The sequence below is a fragment of the Schistocerca piceifrons genome, chromosome 7, assembly GCF_021461385.2.
Source record: "Schistocerca piceifrons isolate TAMUIC-IGC-003096 chromosome 7, iqSchPice1.1, whole genome shotgun sequence".
Classification (NCBI taxonomy): Eukaryota; Metazoa; Arthropoda; class Insecta; order Orthoptera; family Acrididae; genus Schistocerca; species Schistocerca piceifrons.
In genome coordinates, this window is record NC_060144.1 from 275,588,910 (window position 1) to 275,613,875 (window position 24,966).

A 24,966-nucleotide genomic window follows, 5' to 3' on the forward strand; every position below is an offset into this window, starting at 1 on the left:
AGTGTGTGTCTACACAACCAAGCTGTCTTCAATAAATCAGTATCAAGACATGTGGCCTAGCTTCTGTGCACCATTAAAAGGTGGGGGTAAGATTGGGCCATCCTCTTATTTTGTAGATCCTCAGATTGAAGTAGTTATGGATAAGTATGAAGTGGGTAGGATGATAATAAATAAGGTTCTAGGCAGACTCACAGGTGGTCACTGTAAAAGGTAGTATTCTAAGAGCGAGTGGCCATTTGTATGAGGGTTTATGATGTAGACTGAGGTTGCATCAATAATGTCAAGAAGGCATCCTAGTGGGAGAGGGATCTGAAAGGATTAGGGATGTTGCAGGGAGTGTTTGACTTATTGCATGTAGGATGGGAGACACTGGGCAGTGTACTGGAGGTGTCAGTGTACCAAGTCTGACAATGGGATTTATTCTATTGGTGATTTGAAATCTAAAGCAATGTGACAGCTAGGATGGGTGTTTTTGTGTATTCTTGCAAGTAGATAAAACATAGTGGGGTGTGGGTTAGGAGGAATAACGTGTTATATGCAGGTAGTTATAAGGCATAATGTTTTAAGAATTTTCTTTAGCTCAGCCTGGATAAATGAACTGGGGTCATTAGGGACAGTTTTGTATGCCAGAAAATATTAATTTCTTGCCCATATTTAATCCAAAAAATTTGATCATGTCAACTTCTTTCATAAGCTGATTATTATGTGGTATTTTAAGTTCCGCACAGTTCAAATGTTTGGGTCCGAAATGTACCATGTGGGTTTTTGCTATGTTCAGTTTTAACCCATTCAACTGAAACCAGTTTTTTTAGGGTATGTAATATTTAACTGAGATTTTGTGTCACAGCTTTGCCAATTTTCTTCAGCAGAGTTGAATTTTGCTGCTGGCTGCTCATATAATTAGAAATCAGTGTCTTTTCTCATTTTCTAAGCGCTAAAATTTTCTAATATTTCTTCTAAACCACTATTCATTGGTGCTATAATAGCCTTCTGGTTACTGAACACCTCCTTTACTTTCACTCTCTTGCTAAGCAATTTGATTTTGTGGAATTCAACACTACTAAAGAAGGTAAAATATTCTAAATTTATTAAAATATTGAGACAATGAAATAAAAATTAATGCCATTATGAAATACATATGAATGAGGTCACAAAATATTTGAAGAGGAGAATTCTTCCTTCTCCTTTCTTTTTTAACTTTTTTTTTTTACAAAAAATACAGAGGGATTGTACAAAAACAACACAAAAGTGATGATAAACAGATACAATGATTTGGTTTGGTGATATAAAATTGGCAAATACTGGGAAGGATATGAGGTGCATGTTTAACATCTTGATGAGTGCTTAATCAAGTTAAAACTAAAGATACTGTACACAAAAAGGTATTTTAACGTAAGAAACACATCTCTAGTTCAAGTAAATAATTTTGATGCCTTGGTTCTTAATAACCAAGTTAAGTTGATTATAATTGACACTGTAAAAAGAGCCAAGTGAGACATCAGGAATAAAAATATCTCATTAACTGGTTCTGGGTGGGAATTGTGCTGCATGAGGAAAATCCTGTAGATGCAGACACGGAGAAAATGAAAAAATTATCGTGAATAAGGAATTTTCTATAATAGAGAAATGGGTCCAAGAAAAAGGGCCATTAACACAGTAACTGGACATCTTACTCCTTGCAATCACTCCTCAAGCAACATTTTTGAATGAAAAGATCTATGAAAAAAAATATTTGTCCTCAGAACATCAGTATTTATGAAAATGGTTACTCAAATGAACTGTGGATGAATATACCTCAAAGGTTTAAATAACAGGAAACAGATAATTATACTTGCATTTTCAAGCTGTCACATTTAATGAATAATGAAAACAGTTAATAACTTACCAGTGCCATGATTTGTCTTGTGAAAAAGTCTGTTTCTATTGTCATTGATTTCACTGTTGATTTTGAGCAACATTTCCAGAGAATGAACTTACCATTTGTTGCTAGGCAACTGACTAACTAATATGGTTCACATGTTCACTTTGTTGGGTTATTCTTATTTTCCCTCTTGTTGTTATTATCATAATTAAAAGCTTCAAATTTTCTGAAAAGTAAACTGTGCTAGAGGACAACTAAGAGAAAAGCATGAATAGCTTGGCTTTTCAGAACTAACAGTTCTGATTCTTTGTCTGATAAATTAAGAAGGAATGGGCTTTAAATGACTGCAGTAGAAGAAGTAGTAGAATAAGGGTCAGGACTGGAACTTCCTGGCAGATTAAAACATTGTGCCAGACCAGGACTCAAAACTATGACCTTTGTGTATTGCATGCAAGTGCTTTAACAACTCAGTTATTCAAACATGGATGACAACTTTCCCTTAGAGCTCTATGTCAGTCAGTACCTTACTCCTGCCTTCACAGAAGTTCTGTATATCTTGCACTCCTGGAAGAAAAAGTATTGCAAAGAAATGTATTACCAACAGCCCAAAGACTAAAAGATTGTTTCCAGAATGAATTTTCACTCTGCAGTGAAGTGTGTGCTGATTTCTTACTTTAGTGCTAGTCCTGAAAAGTTACTGGTGGAAGTAGGTCTCTAAGGGCAGGTCATGACACGGGCTTTGATAACTTAGTCACTCCGCCACACACCGTTGGGTGGCTTGCGGAGTATAAATGTAGATGTAGACACTAGAGAACTTGGGTGTTCCAGGTTTGAATTCCAGTCTAGCACTCAGTTTTATCCTTCTATGAAGTTTCAAATCGGCACATAGTGAAAATTCATTATGGAATTGTCAAGATATTTTGATGTTGGATTAATTGTTAACTATTCATTTTTATGTCACTTTAAACAGCTGTGAACCCCAGATCTGTATAACCATGCATATAGGTAGAACAGAATTCAGTCATTACTGTTTACATCCATTGGTAAGTGAAAGGGATGTGGATCAGTTCAAGACATACAGTTGAAACAATGAAGCAAGTGTTAAAATGACATTTATAATGATATGTCATAAAAACACTATAAGATATTTTACAAAATAAAATTTAACCACAATGCTCCTGCTTTCAAAATACTTTCTGCTTTCTCAGTTACCATTTAAATATCTGCCGTTTATCTACTGCCACTAGTTTTTATTTTTAAATGATCACACTGATATATGTCATGGAACCATAGTTCATGCAGGCTAACTTACAGTAAACGTAAATTCTTGTCATGCTACAAACAGGAAACTACAGTTCTTGAATCTGTACTATCAGATGATTTATAGGAGTGGCCAATAAGGTAGGCTTTTAATTTCCTTTTGAATTTTTAGAGGTTTTCCTCTTTATTACTTTATCTCAAATTGGAGCTTGTCGAAGACTTGTTTAGTGTTCAGAAAGGGGTTAACCAGTATATTTTTGTGCAAATTCCTTTTGTATTTTATTTTTCCTTGTGCTGTAATTTGCACAGCTGACTTCTATTTTCTTCCACAAGCTCAACCCTCAGCAGAAGCAGATCTTGTTTTAGCATCAAATCTTGTTAAGGAATTAGCATACTGGGAAGCAAATTTAAGAATGATGTGCTTATGTATTTGTTGTATGAAAATACAATTTATTCAACATAGTGTGATGGGCAGGGGATGTCAGGGAAATGGTGAAGCAGATCATCATATGAAAAATCCAGTCAGTCACCAGCCCAGTCAGAGTCAACATAACCAATTGTCATATGAGAACAGTGTTTATCTCTAGCACAAAACAATTTGGTTTTAGGGTTCCCAACATATAATGCAATAAATGTTTGAAAGAATTCAATAAATTCAAGCTTGCTCATGATTGGTACCTGCTTAGGATACATATTGCTGCACAAATATCTGGCCTGGAACTTAACATGGCAAACATCAGTTACCCTGTAAATTTTCTACATTTTTTTTAAATGTCTTCATTTTCAGCTTTTTCTCTTTATTACACAGTGTGAACAAAACTATTTTCAAACATATCAAAAGCTTTTAACACTTCTAAAGGTAGGTACTTCGACAAACAGTAATAGTACCTTCCCTTAAATTTTGAACAATATTCATTCCCAAATAGTTCCTAATCAGACCTAAATCCTTCATTTTAAAGTATCATTTAATAATAATTATCAGTTTCACTTTGGGAAGTTGGGGCTATCAGCAGGTCGTGTAAACAAGTAAGTATGTTTTATAGTAGCAATATTCAAAATCACTGCTTACAAACCCTTGGCAGTTGTTACAGTGCAAAATTTAACATTTCAATTTTTGGGCGAGTCCTTTAAATTGTACAAAGCCTTTCTAAGTTTACAAACTTTACCATTCATTTTATTGCAACAGCTACTGTGTAATTTAAAATAATATTCTCCAATTACAAACATCCACTGCTGGATGGTATAGTTATTCTCATAAAAAAATAAAAAAATAAATAAATAAATAAAAAAAAAAAGTCTTGCCAAAGTTAATTTTGCAAGTGGACTGTATATTTACGAATAAATCAATCTGTGTTGGAAACCTTTAGGTACAAGACAAGCTTTGTAAGATACATTATCTTTCTCTTTTTCACTAAAAAAACTTTACAGTTGTTTGGTTATATATCTAATACCGTGTATTATTTTCTTCCAGGAATTGCAGCTCTCTTGCTTTTGCATCTTCCCAATTTCTCAGCGCCACCACTAGACTTTGCTTGAGGGCAGGTGCTTGGGTTATTATCATTCACTGTTGTCGACTGGCCCAGCTCATAATCCTAGTAGTTCAGGCATTGAATATTCCTTCTGGGTCTCAGACTGTATGTCCCCTCATCCTCATGATCTACATTTTTCTCTGTATCCTCAAAAGAAACTTTTGTGTTTTCTCCAATTTCTGGTTCTTCTGTAAGCTGACCTCTCTTTTCTCTGATAACCTCAATTCTCATTTTTTCTTTCTGCCCCTCCAAGTCTGAAATTTTATCTTAATATCTGATTCTATTACAGGAATATCAATTTTCTTCTCCCTTTCAGATGTTGCTAGTGCCAATAAAACTGCATTTCAATGTTCCTCAATTTTCTTGGTGGAAGCTATAAATATTCTGTACCCCTTCACATCATAGCCCTTAAATAAAACTCTTGGTTTTTGGTGTCTAGTTTCAATCTCTTTTCTTTGGGTACAAGGACAGACAAACAAACCTAAAATATTTTCAAATCTTCTAAGGATAACACTATGCCATAAAAGGCCTCAAAAGGAGTTTTACCTCTGACAGGATTTGGCAGTTTTATTTAGTACATAAACCACTGTGTTAACTGCTTCTGCTCAGAAATGTGTGAGCAGTCCTGAAATCATTGAATGAGCAGCTTCAACCAAGGTGCTGATTTTCCTGTCAGCTCTTACATTTTGCTGTGGTGTGTGCATGATACTTGTTTGGTGGTGTAATGGAACTGCTCCACATACCTTGATTTTCATGAAGTATTGTATTTTTTCATGTCATACTGATTAAAGTAATGACCCTTATGATACATTATTAATGTAATGATTTTTGTTTCTTATAACCATTGCTTTTATTAAACATTAAGTACATTTGTATCTCTTTGAAATTAATTTTGATCATATCAATACTGCACATATGTTTTTGGGTGTAAATATCAATATATTGAAACATCTGTGAGCTGCAGGGTATAGTATCTTTGCTGTTGATTTTTGTGTATCAGTACTGTAGGTCTATTATTGAGTCATGAGCCCATTGCTGTTGTATAATGGTGAAGTTGGTTGAACTCTGAAATCTAGTGTTTTACGATTATGATGGAGTGAGATGTAAACAGTAATGATGAGTTATAATTCTTGTAAATGTTAAAAAAAATTAAGCACAATCTCAATATCTGGTTCATTATTTGATTACACCCTAAGGACATGAAAGCACAACTCATCCCTCTTGTATGAAGCAAGGCCATTGAAGTGAACAACCTGCCAAAGAAGAATTCTAAGTCAATGAGACAAAAGTAAATTATATTGTTTTTAACAGCAATTTGACCATTTTTTTTATTTGTGCTAATTATTTCTTGGTGTAGCTATTATTGATGCCAATTGAGTGAGGAAGAGTGTTAAAATGGATTATGCCATTTTCATTCAAAAACGTACCCAGGTCAGTATTCATAAACTGCAGTTCATTATCACTCCTTAGAACTTTAATTTTCAGACCAGTTTCTCTGTCAGCTTTTGCAGCAAAATTCCTAATCAGATCTTTAACTTCACCCTTCTGTTTCATAAGGAATACTTTGCAATAGCCCGAGTAGTCATCCTTCAAAAAAAAAAAAGATATCTCACTCCTCCAAACAAGTGCAACACATGTCCGCGTTAGCTCTTGATGAGCTAATAGGGAAAGGCAAGAAAATTTGTTTACCTGCCAAACAACATTCACAATCAACAAAGTTGTCAACAAAGTCCACTCTCTTATGCAAAAAGAACTTTCCCACCATTTTTTATGCCAAACACTCAAGTTTTCAACACGTTTAGACAAATTTACCAGGCCACTATTGATACTGACTGATGAAAAGTCATTGTCAACAAGAAGTGCATTTTATCTGCACATGTCAGAGTAACCATTGACAGTTTCCATTGTGTTCTATATAGGAGAAACAACATATGATACATTTTATTGACCTGTTTGGATAATGCACAGACTTCACTTTTACTATTCAAGAATTCACATTATTCTTTGTTTGACTCTAAACAGTAATCTTTGTCCAACATTGCTCCCACAGAAAACAGACTGAATTTCAGTTGAGGCATAAAAAGCACTCCACTTAGCACTGTTTTGCCACATTTAACACCATTCCACACATTCAGTTTCACAGTATCACACCCAAACACATCATTAAGTTTACCGTCACCCACAGTAAATTTTGACATGCTTTGCACACTGTGTGGTTTCTTAAACAATTCTCTATTATTGCACATGTGATCATTAGCACCTGCATCCATGAACCAATAACTTTCTAGGTTAATTCCTTGACTCATACACATGAAGGCAGTTACATCCTGAGCCATTTATCATCCCTTAGACTTCAACACCCAGCAGTCTGACATCAAAGAACTTGAAACTTCCTGGCAGATTAAAACTGTGTGCCCGACCGAGACTCGAACTCGGGACCTTTGCCTTTCGCGGGCAATTGCTCTACCAACTGAGCTACCGAAGCACGACTCACGCCCGGTACTCACAGCTTTACTTCTGCCAGTATCTCGTCTCCTACCTTCCAAACTTTACAGAAGCTCTCCTGCGAACCTTGCAGAACTAGCACTCCTGAAAGAAAGGATATAGCGGAGACATGGCTTAGCCACGGCCTGGGGGATGTTTCCAGAATGAGATTTTCACTCTGCAGCGGAGTGTGCGCTGATATGAAACTTCCTGGCAGATTAAAACTGTGTGCCCGACCGAGACTCGAACTCGGGACCTTTGCCTTTCGCGGGCAATTGCTCTACCAACTGAGCTACCGAAGCACGACTCACGCCCGGTACTCACAGCTTTACTTCTGCCAGTATCTCGTCTCCTACCTTCCAAACTTTACAGAAGCTCTCCTGCGAACCTTGCAGAACTAGCACTCCTGAAAGAAAGGATATAGCGGAGACATGGCTTAGCCACAGCCTGGGGGATGTTTCCAGAATGAGATTTTCACTCTGCAGCGGAGTGTGCGCTGATATGAAACTTCCTGGCAGATTAAAACTGTGTGCCCGACCGAGACTCGAACTCGGGACCTTTGCCTTTCGCGGGCAAGTGCTCTACCAACTGAGCTACCGAAGCACGACTCACGCCCGGTACTCACAGCTTTACTTCTGCCAGTATCTCGTCTCCTACCTTCCAAACTTTACAGAAGCTCTCCTGCGAACCTTGCAGAACTAGCACTCCTGAAAGAAAGGATATAGCAGAGACATGGCTTAGCCACAGCCTGGGGGATGTTTCCAGAATGAGATTTTCACTCTGCAGCGGAGTGTGCGCTGATATGAAACTTCCTGGCAGATTAAAACTGTGTGCCCGACCGAGACTCGAACTCGGGACTTTTGCCTTTCGAGGGCAAGTGCTCTACCAACTGAGCTACCGAAGCACGACTCACGCCCGGTACTCACAGCTTTACTTCTGCCAGTATCTCGTCTCCTACCTTCCAAACTTTACAGAAGCTCTCCTGCGAACCTTGCAGAACTAGCACTCCTGAAAGAAAGGATATAGCGGAGACATGGCTTAGCCACGGCCTGGGGGATGTTTCCAGAATGAGATTTTCACTCTGCAGCGGAGTGTGCGCTGATATGAAACTTCCTGGCAGATTAAAACTGTGTGCCCGACCGAGACTCGAACTCGGGACCTTTGCCTTTCGCGGGCAATTGCTCTACAAACTGAGCTACCGAAGCACGACTCACGCCCGGTACTCACAGCTTTACTTCTGCCAGTATCTCGTCTCCTACCTTCCAAACTTTACAGAAGCTCTCCTGCGAACCTTGCAGAACTAGCACTCCTGAAAGAAAGGATATAGCGGAGACATGGCTTAGCCACAGCCTGGGGGATGTTTCCAGAATGAAATTTTCACTCTGCAGCGGAGTGTGCGCTGATATGAAACTTCCTGGCAGATTAAAACTGTGTGCCCGACCGAGACTCGAACTCGGGACCTTTGCCTTTCGCGGGCAAGTGCTCTACCAACTGAGCTACCGAAGCACGACTCACGCCCGGTACTCACAGCTTTACTTCTGCCAGTATCTCGTCTCCTACCTTCCAAACTTTACAGAAGCTCTCCTGCGAACCTTGCAGAACTAGCACTCCTGAAAGAAAGGATATAGCGGAGACATGGCTTAGCCACAGCCTGGGGGATGTTTCCAGAATGAGATTTTCACTCTGCAGCGGAGTGTGCGCTGATATGAAACTTCCTGGCAGATTAAAACTGTGTGCCCGACCGAGACTCGAACTCGGGACTTTTGCCTTTCGAGGGCAAGTGCTCTACCAACTGAGCTACCGAAGCACGACTTACGCCCGGTACTCACAGCTTTACTTCTGCCAGTATCTCGTCTCCTACCTTCCAAACTTTACAGAAGCTCTCCTGCGAACCTTGCAGAACTAGCACTCCTGAAAGAAAGGATATAGCGGAGACATGGCTTAGCCACAGCCTGGGGGATGTTTCCAGAATGAGATTTTCACTCTGCAGCGGAGTGTGCGCTGATATGAAACTTCCTGGCAGATTAAAACTGTGTGCCCGACCGAGACTCGAACTCGGGACCTTTGCCTTTCGCGGGCAAGTGCTCTACCAACTGAGCTACCGAAGCACGACTCACGCCCGGTACTCACAGCTTTACTTCTGCCAGTATCTCGTCTCCTACCTCCAACATCCCCCAGGCTGTGGCTAAGCCATGTCTCCGCTATATCCTTTCTTTCAGGAGTGCTAGTTCTGCAAGGTTCGCAGGAGAGCTTCTGTAAAGTTTGGAAGGTAGGAGACGAGATACTGGCAGAAGTAAAGCTGTGAGTACCGGGCGTGAGTCGTGCTTCGGTAGCTCAGTTGGTAGAGCACTTGCCCGCGAAAGGCAAAGGTCCCGAGTTCGAGTCTCGGTCGGGCACACAGTTTTAATCTGCCAGGAAGTTTCATATCAGCGCACACTCCGCTGCAGAGTGAAAATCTCATTCTGGAAACATCCCCCAGGCTGTGGCTAAGCCATGTCTCCGCTATATCCTTTCTTTCAGGAGTGCTAGTTCTGCAAGGTTCGCAGGAGAGCTTCTGTAAAGTTTGGAAGGTAGGAGACGAGATACTGGCAGAAGTAAAGCTGTGAGTACCGGGCGTGAGTCGTGCTTCGGTAGCTCAGTTGGTAGAGCACTTGCCCGCGAAAGGCAAAGGTCCCGAGTTCGAGTCTCGGTCGGGCACACAGTTTTAATCTGCCAGGAAGTTTCATATCAGCACACACTCCGCTGCAGAGTGAAAATCTCATTCTGGAAACATCCCCCAGGCTGTGGCTAAGCCATGTCTCCGCTATATCCTTTCTTTCAGGAGTGCTAGTTCTGCAAGGTTCGCAGGAGAGCTTCTGTAAAGTTTGGAAGGTAGGAGACGAGATACTGGCAGAAGTAAAGCTGTGAGTACCGGGCGTGAGTCGTGCTTCGGTATCTCAGTTGGTAGAGCACTTGCCCGCGAAAGGCAAAGGTCCCGAGTTCGAGTCTCGGTCGGGGACACAGTTTTAATCTGCCAGGAAGTTTCATATCTGCGCACACTCCGCTGCAGAGTGAAAATTTCATTCTGGAAACATCCCCCAGGCTGTGGCTAAGCCATGTCTCCGCTATATCCTTTCTTTCAGGAGTGCTAGTTCTGCAAGGTTCGCAGGAGAGCTTCTGTAAAGTTTGGAAGGTAGGAGACGAGATACTGGCAGAAGTAAAGCTGTGAGTACCGGGTGTGAGTCGTGCTTTGGTAGCTCAGTTGGTAGAGCACTTGTCCGCGAAAGGCAAAGGTCCCGAGTTCGAGTCTCGGTCGGGCACACAGTTTTAATCTGCCAGGAAGTTTCATATCAGCGCACACTCCGCTGCAGAGTGAAAATCTCATTCTGGAAACATCCCCCAGGCTGTGGCTAAGCCATGTCTCCGCTATATCCTTTCTTTCAGGAGTGCTAGTTCTGCAAGGTTCGCAGGAGAGCTTCTGTAAAGTTTGGAAGGTAGGAGACGAGATACTGGCAGAAGTAAAGCTGTGAGTACCGGGCATGAGTCGTGCTTCGGTAGCTCAGTTGGTAGAGCACTTGCCCGTGAAAGGCAAAGGTCCCGAGTTCGAGTCTCGGTCGGGCACACAGTTTTAATCTGCCAGGAAGTTTCATATCAGCGCACACTCCGCTGCAGAGTGAAAATCTCATTCTGGAAACATCCCCCAGGCTGTGGCTAAGCCATGTCTCCGCTATATCCTTTCTTTCAGGAGTGCTAGTTCTGCAAGGTTCGCAGGAGAGCTTCTGTAAAGTTTGGAAGGTAGGAGATGAGATACTGGCAGAAGTAAAGCTGTGAGTACCGGGCGTGAGTCGTGCTTCGGTAGCTCAGTTGGTAGAGCACTTGCCCGCGAAAGGCAAAGGTCCCGAGTTCGAGTCTCGGTCGGGCACACAGTTTTAATCTGCCAGGAAGTTTCATATCAGCGCACACTTCGCTGCAGAGTGAAAATCTCATTCTGGAAACATCCCCCAGGCTGTGGCTAAGCCATGTCTCCGCTATATCCTTTCTTTCAGGAGTGCTAGTTCTGCAAGGTTCGCAGGAGAGCTTCTGTAAAGTTTGGAAGGTAGGAGACGAGATACTGGCAGAAGTAAAGCTGTGAGTACCGGGCGTGAGTCGTGCTTCGGTAGCTCAGTTGGTAGAGCACTTGCCCGCGAAAGGCAAAGGTCCCGAGTTCGAGTCTCGGTCGGGCACACAGTTTTAATCTGCCAGGAAGTTTCATATCAGCGCACACTCCGCTGCAGAGTGAAAATCTCATTCTATCAAAGAACTTTTCTTTTTTTACAATAACTGCAGCTTCTCATTTCTCTCTTCACTTTATTTGTACAGTCTTTTACAAAATGGCCCTCCTTACAACAAGCTTAACTTGTAATTTTTTACTGTGTGGTTGTAGGCTTTTCCGACGAATCAAGTGTTTGTACTGTTGTCAGTTGTCCATCCTGGTGCAGTCGTTTTTCAACAGTCAAACAATGGAAAATCCAGGGTGGAATGTAACAATATTATGAAAGTTACTGTGGCCCCCCGGAGAGAATCTCTGCTCTCGTAGACCAGCACCTTCTACGTATTACCCGGAACCTACCCTCCTATATAAAAGGTTCCAACCATTTCCTCCACCAACTCTCCAGTTTCTGTCCCTTTACCACATGGTGCCCTGTTCATCACTATTGATGCCACCTCCCTTTACACTAACATTCCTAATGCCCATGGCCTTACCGCTATTGAACACTACCTCTCCCAATGCCTGACGGATTCCAAACCAGCAACCTCCTTCCTAGTAACCATGACCAACTATATCCTCACCCACAATTACTTCTCCTTTGTAGACATTACCTACAAACAAATCCGGGATACGGCTATGGGCACCTGCATCACACAATCCTATGCTAATCTATTCATGGGCCATCTAGAGGAATCCTTCCAAAAATCCCAGAATCCTAAACCCCTCACCTGGTTCAGATTCGTTGATGACATCTTTGCTATCTGGATCAAGGGTGAGGACACCCTATCCACATTTTTCCTGAACCTCGACAACTTCTCTCCCATTTTCTTCTCCTGGTCCTACTCAACCTAACATGCCACCTACCTAGATGTTGACCTCCACATCCAAAAATGGCTACATCACTACCTCTGTCCTTATCAGACCTTCTAACCACCAGCAATACCTCCACTTTGACAGCTGCCACCCATTCCATACCAAGAAGCCCCTTCCATATGGCTTGACCACTCATGGTCATTGCGTCTGCAGTGACAAGCAGTCCCTCTTGAAATATACCAAGGTTCTTACTGAAGCCTTCACTGACCATACTTATCCTACCAACCATGTACAAAAACAAATCTCCCATAACTTATCTTTCCAGTCTCCCACCACCTTCAAAAGTCCCAGCATCTGGTCACAGAGGAGCATTCCCCCATAACTCAGTATCACCTAGGGCTGGAGCAACTGAATTACATTCTCTGCCATGATTTCGATTACCTCTTGTCGTGCCCTAAAATGAGAAATGTCCTGCCCACTGTTCTTCTCACCCCTCCCTCAGTGATATTCTGCCATCCACTGAACCTACACAATATATTTGTCCATCCTTACACAACCCCTGCTCCAAATCCCTTACCTCATGGCTCATACCTCTGTAATAGACCTAGATGCAAGACCTGTCCCATACACCCTCCCACCACCACCTACTCCAGCCTGGTCACTAACATCACATATCCCATCAAAGGCAGGGCTACCTGTGAAACCAGTAATGTGATCTACTAGCTAAGCTGTAACCACTGTGCCACATTCTATGTAGGCATGCAACCAATGTCCACAGCTCGTGGTCTCGCAGCTGTGTTCTCACTTCCTGAGCACGGGGTCTCAGGTTTGATTCCCGGTGGGGTCAGGGATTTTCACCTGGCTCAGGATGACTGGGTATTTGTGTTCTCCTCATAATTTCATCATTCATGAAAGTGGCAAGATTGGACCAAGCAAAGGTTGGAAATTTGTACAGGTGCTGATAATCAAGCAGTTGAGTGCCCCACGAACCAAATATCATCGTCGTCATGGCAACCAACAAGCTATCTGTCCACATGAATGCCCACCAACAAACAGTGGTCAAGAAACAAGATGATCACCCTGCTGGTGAACATGCTGCCAAACATGATATCCTTCATTTCAATGACTGCTTCACAGCCTGTGCCATATGGATCCTTCCCACCAACACCAGCTTTCCTGAATTGTCCAGGTGAGAACTTGCCCTGCAGTACACCCCACGTTCCCATAACCCTCCTGGTCTCAACCTCGTTAGTCATTGTCCTGACCCATCCAGCCCCTTCCCTTTTCCCATTCCAACACTACACAGCCATCATTCCACAATCACAATTAATCTTTTTATTTATCTCCTTTTCCGCTAACCCCCCCATCCCCACCTCTCCCCTGCCCTATGTCCAATCTGCAGCACTTCACAGTCTGCCGCCCCCACCATTCTATCCTTCTCCCTCCCCCTCCCTGCCCCTGCCTCCTCCTTACCTCCCACCCAGTCACCACTCCCATCATGCACTGGTGCTGCTGCTTGGAGAGTGGTTTCAGTTGCCTGAGACTGCAGTTGTGTGTGTGAGTTGTGTTTGCATGAGTTTGTTTGCACGCGCACGCACTCGTGCGCCTGTGTGTGTGTGTGTGTGTGTGTGTGTGTGTGTGTGTGTGTGTGTGTGCGCGCGCGTGTATTTGTGTGTCATCTATTGTTGATGAATTCCTTTATACCTGAAAGCTTTAATTGTCAGAGTCTTTTTGTTGTGCCTATCTGTGACTCAGCATCTCCGCTATATGGTGACTAGCAACTTTCATAATACTGATATTTCAACAGTGTAACTTGGTGTCATCTTCAGATGATACCCGTAAAATGAGCGTCTTTGCTACATCCTGCCTCCTTTATATTCTTATTTCTTCATCCCTTCCTCCACTGTCAGCTGTTCATATTTCAATAGCCATCTTCAGGAAACAGTCCCAAAATGATGAGGTCAGTCTCAGCATGTCCTTTTCTGCCCTATAGCCACGCAGTGTTCTGCAACCACATATTGCTTAAGTTCGGTGTTCGTGAATCTTTCTTCAGTTGTTGGTACATTTTCCCTAATATATGCCATACTGCATTTACATGAAATATGGTGAACACCTGTTTTATGAAGCCCCATATCATCTTTTACCATACGTAATAAGGATGAAAAATTCATTTAATGTTATATCAAGGCAGGCTTCTACTGATTTTGTTTGATAGTTTGCCTGCGCACGGTAGATAAGCCATTGTCTTTTCCTTCTCATTGCGTTCTGCCTGCTGGGCTTGCGCTTTCTGCCTGAACCATGTCAGATTTGTCTCTCATTGTATTCATTCTTCTTTAAAAGGTGCTTTAGGTAGGCTTTCTCCATGTGATATTGCATGGGCCCTGTGTACCAGTGTACATAACACACCCTCACACTGTGAAGGATGATAGCAGCTGGCAGCATGGAGATACAAGTCACTGTGGGTGGCTTTCCTGTATGTACTGTTTAGTGCTGTTCATTCTGCACTTGACTAAGACTTCAAAAAGCGAAGTTTGCCATTCTTCTCCACCTCTTTGGTGAATTTGATACTGGGAGTCGGAGGGTTCAGATGCTGGAGGAACTCCTGAAGTCTTTTAGTCCCACCTGGCTACTCCATAAACATGTCACCAATATATCTCAAAAACCATGTAGGCTTCAGTGCATCTGTTTCCAGAGCCTTCTCTGTGAAGTCCTCCATAAACAAGATTGGCCCAACTGGTGACAGTAGGCGACACCACCCATTTGTTCATAATAGTCACCACTGAAGAGAAAGAATGGTGATGTGAGGACAGATTTGAAGCAATTACTCATTGTCAGGATGAACTACTTCTTGATCAACTTGAGGGAATCAGCAAGTGGCACTCTGGTGAAGAAAGATACCTCATCAAAGTTCACCATAAGGTCCTGGTCACGGTGCCATAGTTCTCATGTCTGTTGAATGAAATGTACAGAGTTCTTGATGTGTTACATTTACTGATGTAAGGGCTTAACACTGCCATCAGATGTTTGTCCAGCTGGTGTGCTGATTGGCCTATGTTGCTTACAATAGGATGTAGAGGAACATCTCATTTATGAACCTTTTGTAAGCTATAGAGAGATGAGACACATATTGGGGAAACTGTATGGACAATTAAAGAAAGATGTAAGGAACACAGAAGGCACACAGAACTTAAGCAACCAACAAAAGCTGTGTTGCAGAACACTGCTTGGATACAGGGGTGACCATGAAGTATGAGGAAATGGAAGTGCTAAGACAGGCCATGTCATTTTGAGACTGTTGTTCTGAAGAAGGCTATTGAAATGTGAGTGGCTGATGAACTGATCAACAGAGACCCTGGGTTCACTCTCAGTAAAGCTCAGGACCCAGCACTCAGCCAGCTAAAATCACAGCATCAGCCGAGAGCAACTTCTGCACCCAATCCAGGCTGTAGGACTACTGAGGGACCAGAGCCCCCTATCAGCTTCCAGCTGGAAGCTGCACCATTGCCCCCACCACTCCATCAATTGCGGCATGTGAGCAGCAGTGGAGCAAGGACTGGGGGGGTGATAAGAGTATAAATAAGGCAGGTGTAGCAAAGATGCTCATTCTACAGGTATCACCTGAAGATAACAGCAAAGTATGCTATCGAAATATTGTGTTATGAAAATGACTGGAGCCAGACGGACACCCGACACCATCACAAATAATTTTTTGCTGTCTCCTTACACTGATGAAAGCTACCTCCAGCTGATGAGACTGACTGTTTCTCTTTTCCTCAGTGGGCAATTCTGAAATTAACTTACCTTGTTAAGTGTTTGCATCGAACATAAATGTTTATATTGCTCAAACAACAATATTAACACCTTGATTAGCCATTTTCTCTGAAAGTAGTTCACTGGTTTGCTTCAATTTAGTGTTGATTTCTTCTAGATTTGACATAACTGTAACCACCGAGTCATCTCCGAATTGGAGTGAGAATAACTTTTACTGAAGTTGGTGAATGCTCTCCTCAGACTCTTTCTCATAGACAGTCTTCTGATATCCACATATCAGCTGGCATCACACACAGAGGCAGGTGAATGAGTGATGCTATCTCCACCTGCACTGATGATACAGTAAGTTCTCATGCTTTTGTGTCCTTTTCAGCTGTGATTTTTCCACAGCTTATTTCTCCTTAGGAGGCTTAATAGCTGTGCCATTGAAAACACCTAAAAATCTCTTTCTTCTTAATATCACTTCCATTTGGTTTTTCCACTCTGCTCAATTGCAAACAATGTCAAATGCTGGTATGTAGAAACTTCCATTGCACAACACATATACTAAGCCAGTAACATCAAGTTTGCTGTTTATTGTGATAACAAAAAAAAAAAAAAAAAAAAAAAAAAAAAAAAAAAAAAAAAAAAAAAAAAAAAAAAAAAAAAAAAACTGCCACTACCATAGAAACCAGACTTATGCACATAGGGCTGTACCTGTAATCAGGCACAGTAAATAAAGCTCAATAATGAGTCTGTTTGTGCATATTTTATTTAATTATGTAATAGCTGACACTCAATGGCAGCCAACAATAGCACACTCAGAGTATTAAAAAAAATAATAAAATAAAATAAAAAATAAAAACAAAATAAAAAGAAAAAATTTGAAGCATCCAATAATGGAAGTTAACACGAATCAAGAGAAATACAGTGTTGCCACCTTAAAACAACCTTAACATTTTACCACTAACAGTCTGTTTAGGACACGGGCAACAATGTATCTCCATAAAAATTGATGTTGAAGATTTAAGATGAGTTGCAAGATAACATGGCTACAAGTCTTGATGAAAGATCCAGTCACAGCACAAATGTAATGGCCATTGGCATTTTGCCATGGTTTCAGGCGCTGATAACCTCGCTGTTGTGCGCCCTAAAACACTAATCATCATCATCATTTTGCCATGGAGGGGAGAAGAAGGGTAAACTGAAACATTTGCATCTGTATCAATAAGGAATTTTAGCATTGTAGACTAGTCTCTTATAAACAGTCGAGAGCTGCCCAGTTTGAAATCAGCTGTGAGTACTGCTGATTTCTGGGACATCTTCCTTGTCGTAGGGTGGTTGATCCTGCCAGGCTGCAGCTCTGTATTTGCTGAGATATAAGCAGATGTTCTTTGTAGTGAGTGAACACCTGTTTCTACTGGAAAAGCATTACTGTTGCAGTGCATGAACTGGATACCATATTCGTAGGGCCTCAACTTGTGTCCAAAAACTGCTTTCATAGATTGCCCAATAAAGTCTGTATGACACACATGTCCTGTCTACTATTTATAGTGGAAGATGGCACAGATACTGTCACTAACAGCAGTCAAAATCACATTTGGTTCCTTTAATTTTTTCGTATTTAACTTAGGTGTGGATGCACCTTTCTCCATGCGTCTCGCTACCTGTCTAGACTCTTGATGAAATCAGTAGTACTAGAATGGTTTTAAAAAGAAGTTAAATGCTTTTCTGTCTTATTTAACTGATCTGAACATAGGAATTGCCACTTACTATGTAAGTCTATGACATTGTTGCAGCACATGAAAGGGCAGATCACCTGTTTCTGTGACCAGGCTATAATTCTTTGTTCTGCTTTTGACTTCATGTCTTCCGCATTTTCATATGCTCTTTTGAAATTTTCTTTGTTAATTTTTATCTACAGTAGTATTTTTGAAACAAATAGTAACCCTTTTTAGGTGCAATTTTTGTAGCAACTCAGTGAAGATAATTTCTTTTTTCATCCTGTTAGACTTGTGGTCAACTGACTGTATTTATTTTCTGACAATTTTGTTTTTGTGATTTAGGACCAAACACTATGATGGTTCATATAAAACCATGGCACTTTTGTGAGGTATTAAAACTATGGTGGTAAATAGATTTCCCACTTCCCTTTTGTGAGCAGTTACGCATTGCTGTTGCAAGTAAAAAAATAATGAACAGTGTTTTCTGTTTTTATTTTATGTTTTATTTTACTTTATTTAAAAATTATTTGTACGTGATGTTGGAGTTAAGTTACCAAAATATGCAAAAAGTCCTTGAAACTTTATCACACAATAATGGTATGAGCTGATATAGATCACAATAATGTATATTGCAGATGCGAAGCAATGTGTTCTGACAACAGAAGAGATCCCAAGACAAACAGAAACTGATTGTTATAGAAGTTTTCATACACTTGGTGCAGTGTACTACCACAAGATGTCAGGTGTAGACAGAGGTGGTAAGACATATTTCCAAAGGCTTTAGGATACCCCTGAGTTGGTGATAAGTATGCTTCACAAGGACCATAAATGACAGATTAATTTTCTGGGAAGTACACCTCCCAAGCCCCTCCAGAAACTACAGTACTATGGTGGTAACCATACTTCACAGTATCCATTAAAAGATTGTTGTTTGATTGGATATATACTTCCCACAGTCCTGTAGGCTGTATTTCACAACAAACGGAAACTACAGCTTGTGCAGCAGACTGCTGCTAGAAGCCAGAAGTGTATAGAAGTAGTAACTCATATCCCATTAAACACTGTAAAGAAATACGTTTAAGGGAAGTATATCCGCTACAGCCCACGAAAGGGTTAAAGATACAAGAATCACTAGAAATTCGTTATTTTTCTTCAAAACACTCAATAATCATTAAGTCTGCAGTTGGATTCTTCTTACACATTGTTTTATCTTTAATTTGACCTATTGTTTAGGTCTGTGCTCCATTTGGTCACAAAGTTAAGAATTTTCTAAATTCATGAGCTTCTGTTCATCCATCTATTGCCTAACCTTAGTTTCTTTGTGCCTTTGAGACTTTTCTGTTGATGTGTTACACTAGTACATAATTATTTAGATTCCTATGCTTACATTGTCTGAGTGGTGCCTTCCCTATGCTTGCCAGATTAAAGCAGTCATGTAAGTCATTTCTGATTGCATTTCACCTTGTGTCTACATTACCCTGTCAGTCCAGCTGTCTATTTGGACAGATATATTACCATCTCTGTTTTCTGTTATATCTCATCTCAGCCATCTTCTAGTTTCTGCTGTGCATGTTATCTGCCTGTCAGACATTTGCGTGTGCTGCCGTAAATTCCTCAGGAATGGCAGTGCACATTTGCACATGTTTTTGTGCGTAGCTCAGAGAGTTTTCATCTTAAAATATGCCCACTTGCAGCCTCATAAAACTAACTGACATTGGTGCTGCAAGGAGCACCAGTGCATCATTCACAAAAGAAAAATGCAATTGTTGTACCATGCTGTATTGTCTTGCAACATATAATGAAATTATAAACAATAATGCACACATCATAACAAGTTTTGCATTGCCCCAGTTCCCATAACTCCTGAAGATAGATATTGACTGTGGATATTGTATCACAGACACAGTCCCTTTTACTATTCAGAGATGTCACTAAACCTTCCCAAAGGTGTAAACAACCATGCATGAGCAGCACCTATTAGATGGAGGGGGTCCAACAGCTGATCAGTTCCAGTTATTCCACCAGGAAGGAGGTACACGGCTCGTGTAGTCTGTAGTTCAACCATGTCTAGATGGTAAATACTGCAGTTCAATCGCCTATGCATTGTTACTTTGTTCCAGGAAGAGCTCTCAATAAGGGAAGTGTCCAGGCATCTCAGAGTGAATGAAAGCAATGTTGTTCAGACACGAAGCAGATACATAGAGGCAGGAACTATTGATGACATGCCTCGCTGAGGATGCTCAAGGGCTACTACTGCAATGGGTGATCACTGACTACGGCTCGGAGGAACCCTGACAGCAACGCCACCATATTGAATAATGCTTTTTGTGCAGCCACAGGACATCATGTTACGACTCAAACTGTGCACAATAGGCTGCATGATGTGCAACTTCACTCCTGACATCCATGACAAGGTCCACCTTTGCAACCATGACACCTTGCAGCACGGTACACAATCAAGCAAGGTGGTGCAGTGGCTAGCACACTGGACTTGCATTCAGGAGGACGATTGTTCAATCCCACATCTGGCCATCCTGATTTTCCCTAATCCGATAAGACTGGCGACCTGTCTGGTCTCCTCCCCCTAACAACCCAACCCAGCATGGTACAGATGGGCCCGTCAACATGCAGAATGGACTGCTCAGGATTAGCATCACGTTATTTTCACCAATGAATGTCACATATGCCTTCAACCAGACAATCACGGAGACATGTTTGGAGGCAACCCGGTCAGGCTGGACACTTTAGACAGACTGTCCAGTGAGTGCATCAAGGTGGAGGTTCCCTGATGTTTTGGCGTGCATTATGTGGGGCCTATGTATGCCACCGATGGTCATGGAAGGCACCGTAATGGTTGTACGATACATGAAGGCCATCGTCTGACCAATAGTGCAACCATATTGGCAGCATATTTGTGAGGCATTCGTCTTCATGGATGACAATTCTCACCCCTGTCATGCACATCTTGTGAATGACTTCCTTCAGGATATCGATATTGCTTGACTAGAGTGGCCAGCATGTTCTTCAGACATGAACCCTATCAGAAATGCCTGGAATAGATTGAAAAGGGCTGTTTATGGACAATGTGACTCACCAACCACTTTGAGGGATCTACACTGAATTGCCATTCATGAGTGGGACAATCTGGACCAACAGTGCCTTGATAAACTTGTGGATAGTATGCCATGATGAATACAGGCATGCATCAATGCAAGAGGACGTGCTACTTGGTATTAGAGATGCTGGTGTGTGCAGCATTCTGTACCACCACCTTTGACGGTCTCACTGTATGGTGGTACAACATGCAATTTGTGGTTTTCATGAGCTACAAAAAGGGCGGAAATGATGTTTACGTAGATCACTATTCCAGTTTTCTGTACAGGTTCTAGAACTCTAGGAACCGAGGTGATGGAAAACTTTTTTTGATTAGGCAACAAATGACAATGTTTTCCTCTCCAGCCTCATGCTTCATCCTAAAATACAAATTGTCACATTTAAACGTACCAAAAGGACAACCAAATGAACCACTGAATGAGTGATTCACCAGATAATCCAAGGGTCATTAGGGTCCATTCTCCACTTCTGTACTATGGATATATCTTAACCATATTTATAATAAATTCAACAAGCATCAATTGACATGTATGCAACATAGGCTGCACTCATAAATCTTCAGCTAAAGGTGTGCCAGCAAAACATGACTTTAAAATCATAACACTTTATTTATAGATTCTTAAGCGTGTGCAGCAAACTGTCAATTTGAGAGTACTGACTAAATGGATCACTAAAAAAGAACATATCACTTTGCGTTGATAAATTTCATTATTGAACCATTTCGAGTACAGTCCATCTTCAAAATGTCTGGCAAACAGTATTCAAAATTATAAGCACAAGTGTAATTTATGAACATCATTAAGAGTAAAGATACTGAAGTTGTTAAAACAATATTCAAAAAATAATCATACCAAATAGAGTAACAGTCATACAAGGCATGAAGTCAGATGCATCCATCCTTAGCATCAGTGCTCAGTTGATGAAGAGTCACTGTTAAAAAACTGAAATACTGAAAAGTGTCAGGAGGTGGGTGGGTACTATGGGTACAGTAGCATTACCAGCATCCACAGAAATATCATAAATGAAAAACTTAATAACAATAGTATTAAAAATTGTACAGAAATCAAAACAATGACCTAAATAAAAAGCTAACTACAGAAATTCTAAAAAAAATATAGACAGCAGTGAAAGATACATACGTACTTCAAGAAGGGCCATTAAGAAAGGGGAAGAAAGGATAACAGGAGAGTGGAAGAAAGGAGAATTGGAGTAGGATACTGGGAGAATAGCAAATCAGTCATAATGAAAAATTCATACAAAGGACCAGAAAATATGAAGCAATGAAAAGATCCTTTGTACTAGATGGCAAACAACCTAGTGGGCTAGTAGATAGAGGAAGAAATCAGAGAGGGGAGAGACATCTTTGTTACATAAATGTTGCCTCTGCACCAATGAGTATTTAATGGAGCACCAAGTTTTCTAGTAACCTAGGCACCTGCAATAAACATATGCTTTTACTAGTAAATTTAATCAGCATTACATAATGAAGTAAAAATACAAAACTTAACTTGATGGTTATCATGAATAGGTTAGAAAAGGCAAAACAATAATGAAAAACTATATTTTAGAAAGCCTCGAGCTAAAGACTGTTAGAATATGAAAATAACTGTACATACAGAGTGGTTCTAAATTAGTTATGTGAAAACAATTATGAAAAGGAGGGATTGCTATTCACAGAAAGATGACATGCTGAGTTTCAGACAGGCAAAACAAAAAGACTGTTGTACACTAAGCTTTCAGCCAGACTGCTAAAGTGGCTGCAGATGTACGAGTGAAGTTTGCCTGCTTGTGTGAATGTGTGTGTTTTCCTTTCTTTTCTGAAGAAGGCATGACCAAAAGCATAGTGTGTAACAGTGTTTTTGTTGTGCCTGCGTGCAACTCAGTGTCTTATCTTTACAGTCAGTAGCAACCTATCCTTTTCGTAACTGTTGACATTCGAACTTGGACTTCCTATTGTTTGATAATTGTTGTTGTTCTTGTGGTCTTCAGTCCTGAGATTGGTTTGATGCAGCTCTCTATGCTACTCTATCCTGTGCAAGCTTCTTCATCTCCCAGTACCTACTGCAACCTACATCCTTTTGTATCTGTTTATTGTATTCATCTCTTCGTCTCCCTCTACGATTTTTACCCTCCACGCTGCCCTCCAATACTAAATTGGTGATCCCTTGATGCCTCAGAACATGTCTTACCAACCGATCCCTTCTTCTAGTCAAGTTGTGCCACAAACTACTCTTCTCCCCAATCCTATTCAATACCTCCTCATTAGTTATATGATCTACCCATCTAATCTTCAGCATTCTTCTGTAGCATCACATTTTGAAAGCTTCTATTTTCTTCTTGTCCAAACTAGTTATCGTCCATGTTTCACTACCATACATGGCTACACTCCATACAAATACTTTCAAAAACGACTTCCTGACACTTAAATCTATACTTGATGTTAACAAATTTCTCTTCTTCAGAAATGCTTTCCTTGCCATTGCCAGTCTACATTTTATATCCTCTCTACTTCGACCATCATTAGTTATTGTGCTCCCCAAATGGCAAAACTCCTTTACTACTTTACGTGTCTCATTTCCTAGTTTAATTCCCTCAGCATCACCCGATTTTATTCGACTACATTCCATTAACCTTGTTTTGCTTTTGTTGATGTTCATCTTATATCCTCCTTTCAAGTCACTATCCATTCCATTCAACTGCTCTTCCAAGTCCTTTGCTGTCTCTGACAGAATTACAATGTCATCGGCGAACCTCAAAGTTTTTATTTCTTCTTCATGGATTTTAATACCTACTCCGAATTTGAAAAACATTGGAGAGAGGCAACAACCCTGCCTCACTCCCTTCCCAATCACTGCTTCCCTTTCATGTCCCTCGACTCTTATAACTGCCATCTGGTTCCTATACAAATTGCAAATAGTATTTTGCTCCCTGTATTTTACCCCTGCCACCTTCAGAATTTGAAGGGGAGTATTCCAGTCACCATTGTCAAAAGCTTTCTCTAAGTCTACAAATGCTAGAAATGTAGGTTTGCCTTTCCTTAATCTAGCTTCTAAGATAAGTCATAGGGTCAATATTGCCACACGTGTTCCAATATTTCTATGGAATCCAAACTGATCTTCCCCCTAGGTCGGCTTCTACCAGTTTTTCCATTCGTCTGTAAAGAATTTGCGTCAGTATTTTGCATCCGTGATTTATTAAACTGATTGTTCGGTAATTTTCACATCTGTCAGCACCTGCTTTCTTTGGGATTGGAATTATTGTATTCTTCTTGAAGTCTGAGGGTATTTCGCCTGTGCCAGCCGAAGTGGCCGTGCGGTTAAAGGCGCTGCAGTCTGGAACCGCAAGACCGCTACGGTCGCAGGTTCGAATCCTGCCTCAGGCATGGATGTTTGTGATGTCCTTAGGTTAGTTAGGTTTAACTAGTTCTAAGTTCTAGGGGACTAATGACCTCAGCAGTTGAGTCCCATAGTACTCAGAGCCATTTTTTATTTCGCCTGTCTCAGACATCTTGCTCACCAGATGATAGAGTTTTGTCAGGACTGGCTCTCCCAAGGCTGTCAGTAGTTCTAATGGAATGTTGTCTACTCCCAGGGCCTTGTTTCAACTCAGGTTTTTCAGTGCTCTGTCAAACTCTTCACGCAATATCGTATCTCCCATTTCATCTTCATCTACATCCTCTTCCATTTCCATAATATTGTCCTCAAGTACATCGCCCTTGTATAGACCCTCTATATGCTCCTTCCACCTCTCTGCTTCCCCTTCTTTGCTTAGTACTGGGTTTCTATATGAGCTCTTGATATTCGTACAAGTGGTTCTCTTTTCTCCAAAGGTCTCTTTAATTTTTCTGTAGGCAGTATCTATCTTACCCCTTGTGAGATAAGCCTCTACATCCTTACATTTGTCCTCTAGCCATCCCTGTTTCGCCATTTTGCACTTCCTGTCGATCTCATTTTTGAGGCGTTGGTATTCCTTTTTGCCTGCTTCATTTACTGCATTTTTATATTTTCTCCTTTCATCAGTTAAATTCAATATTTCTTCTGTTACCCAAGGATTTCTATTAGCCCTCGTCTTTTTACCTATTTGATACTTTTCTGCCTTCACTACTTCATCTCTCAAAGCTACCCATTCTTCTTCTACTGTATTTCTTTCCCCCATTCCTGTCAATCATTTCCTTATGCTCTCCCTGAAACTCTGTACAACCTC

General features: G+C 41.1%; 5 non-coding genes across 5 annotated transcripts; 1 reads left to right on the forward strand and 4 right to left on the reverse strand.

Annotated features, from left to right (window-relative positions):
* Positions 1-7,061: 7,061 nt before the first annotated feature.
* On the reverse strand, positions 7,062-7,136 carry Trnas-cga. The gene has a single exon. It is a non-coding gene; the product is annotated as a tRNA-Ser (tRNA).
* Positions 7,137-7,362: 226 nt separating this feature from the next.
* Positions 7,363-7,437, reverse strand: Trnas-cga. The gene has a single exon. It is a non-coding gene; the product is annotated as a tRNA-Ser (tRNA).
* A 527-nt stretch (positions 7,438-7,964) lies between these two features.
* Positions 7,965-8,039, reverse strand: Trnas-cga. Its single transcript has one exon. It is a non-coding gene; the product is annotated as a tRNA-Ser (tRNA).
* Positions 8,040-8,867: 828 nt separating this feature from the next.
* Positions 8,868-8,942, reverse strand: Trnas-cga. The gene has a single exon. It is a non-coding gene; the product is annotated as a tRNA-Ser (tRNA).
* Positions 8,943-10,660: 1,718 nt separating this feature from the next.
* On the forward strand, positions 10,661-10,735 carry Trnas-uga. The gene has a single exon. It is a non-coding gene; the product is annotated as a tRNA-Ser (tRNA).
* Positions 10,736-24,966: the final 14,231 nt, after the last annotated feature.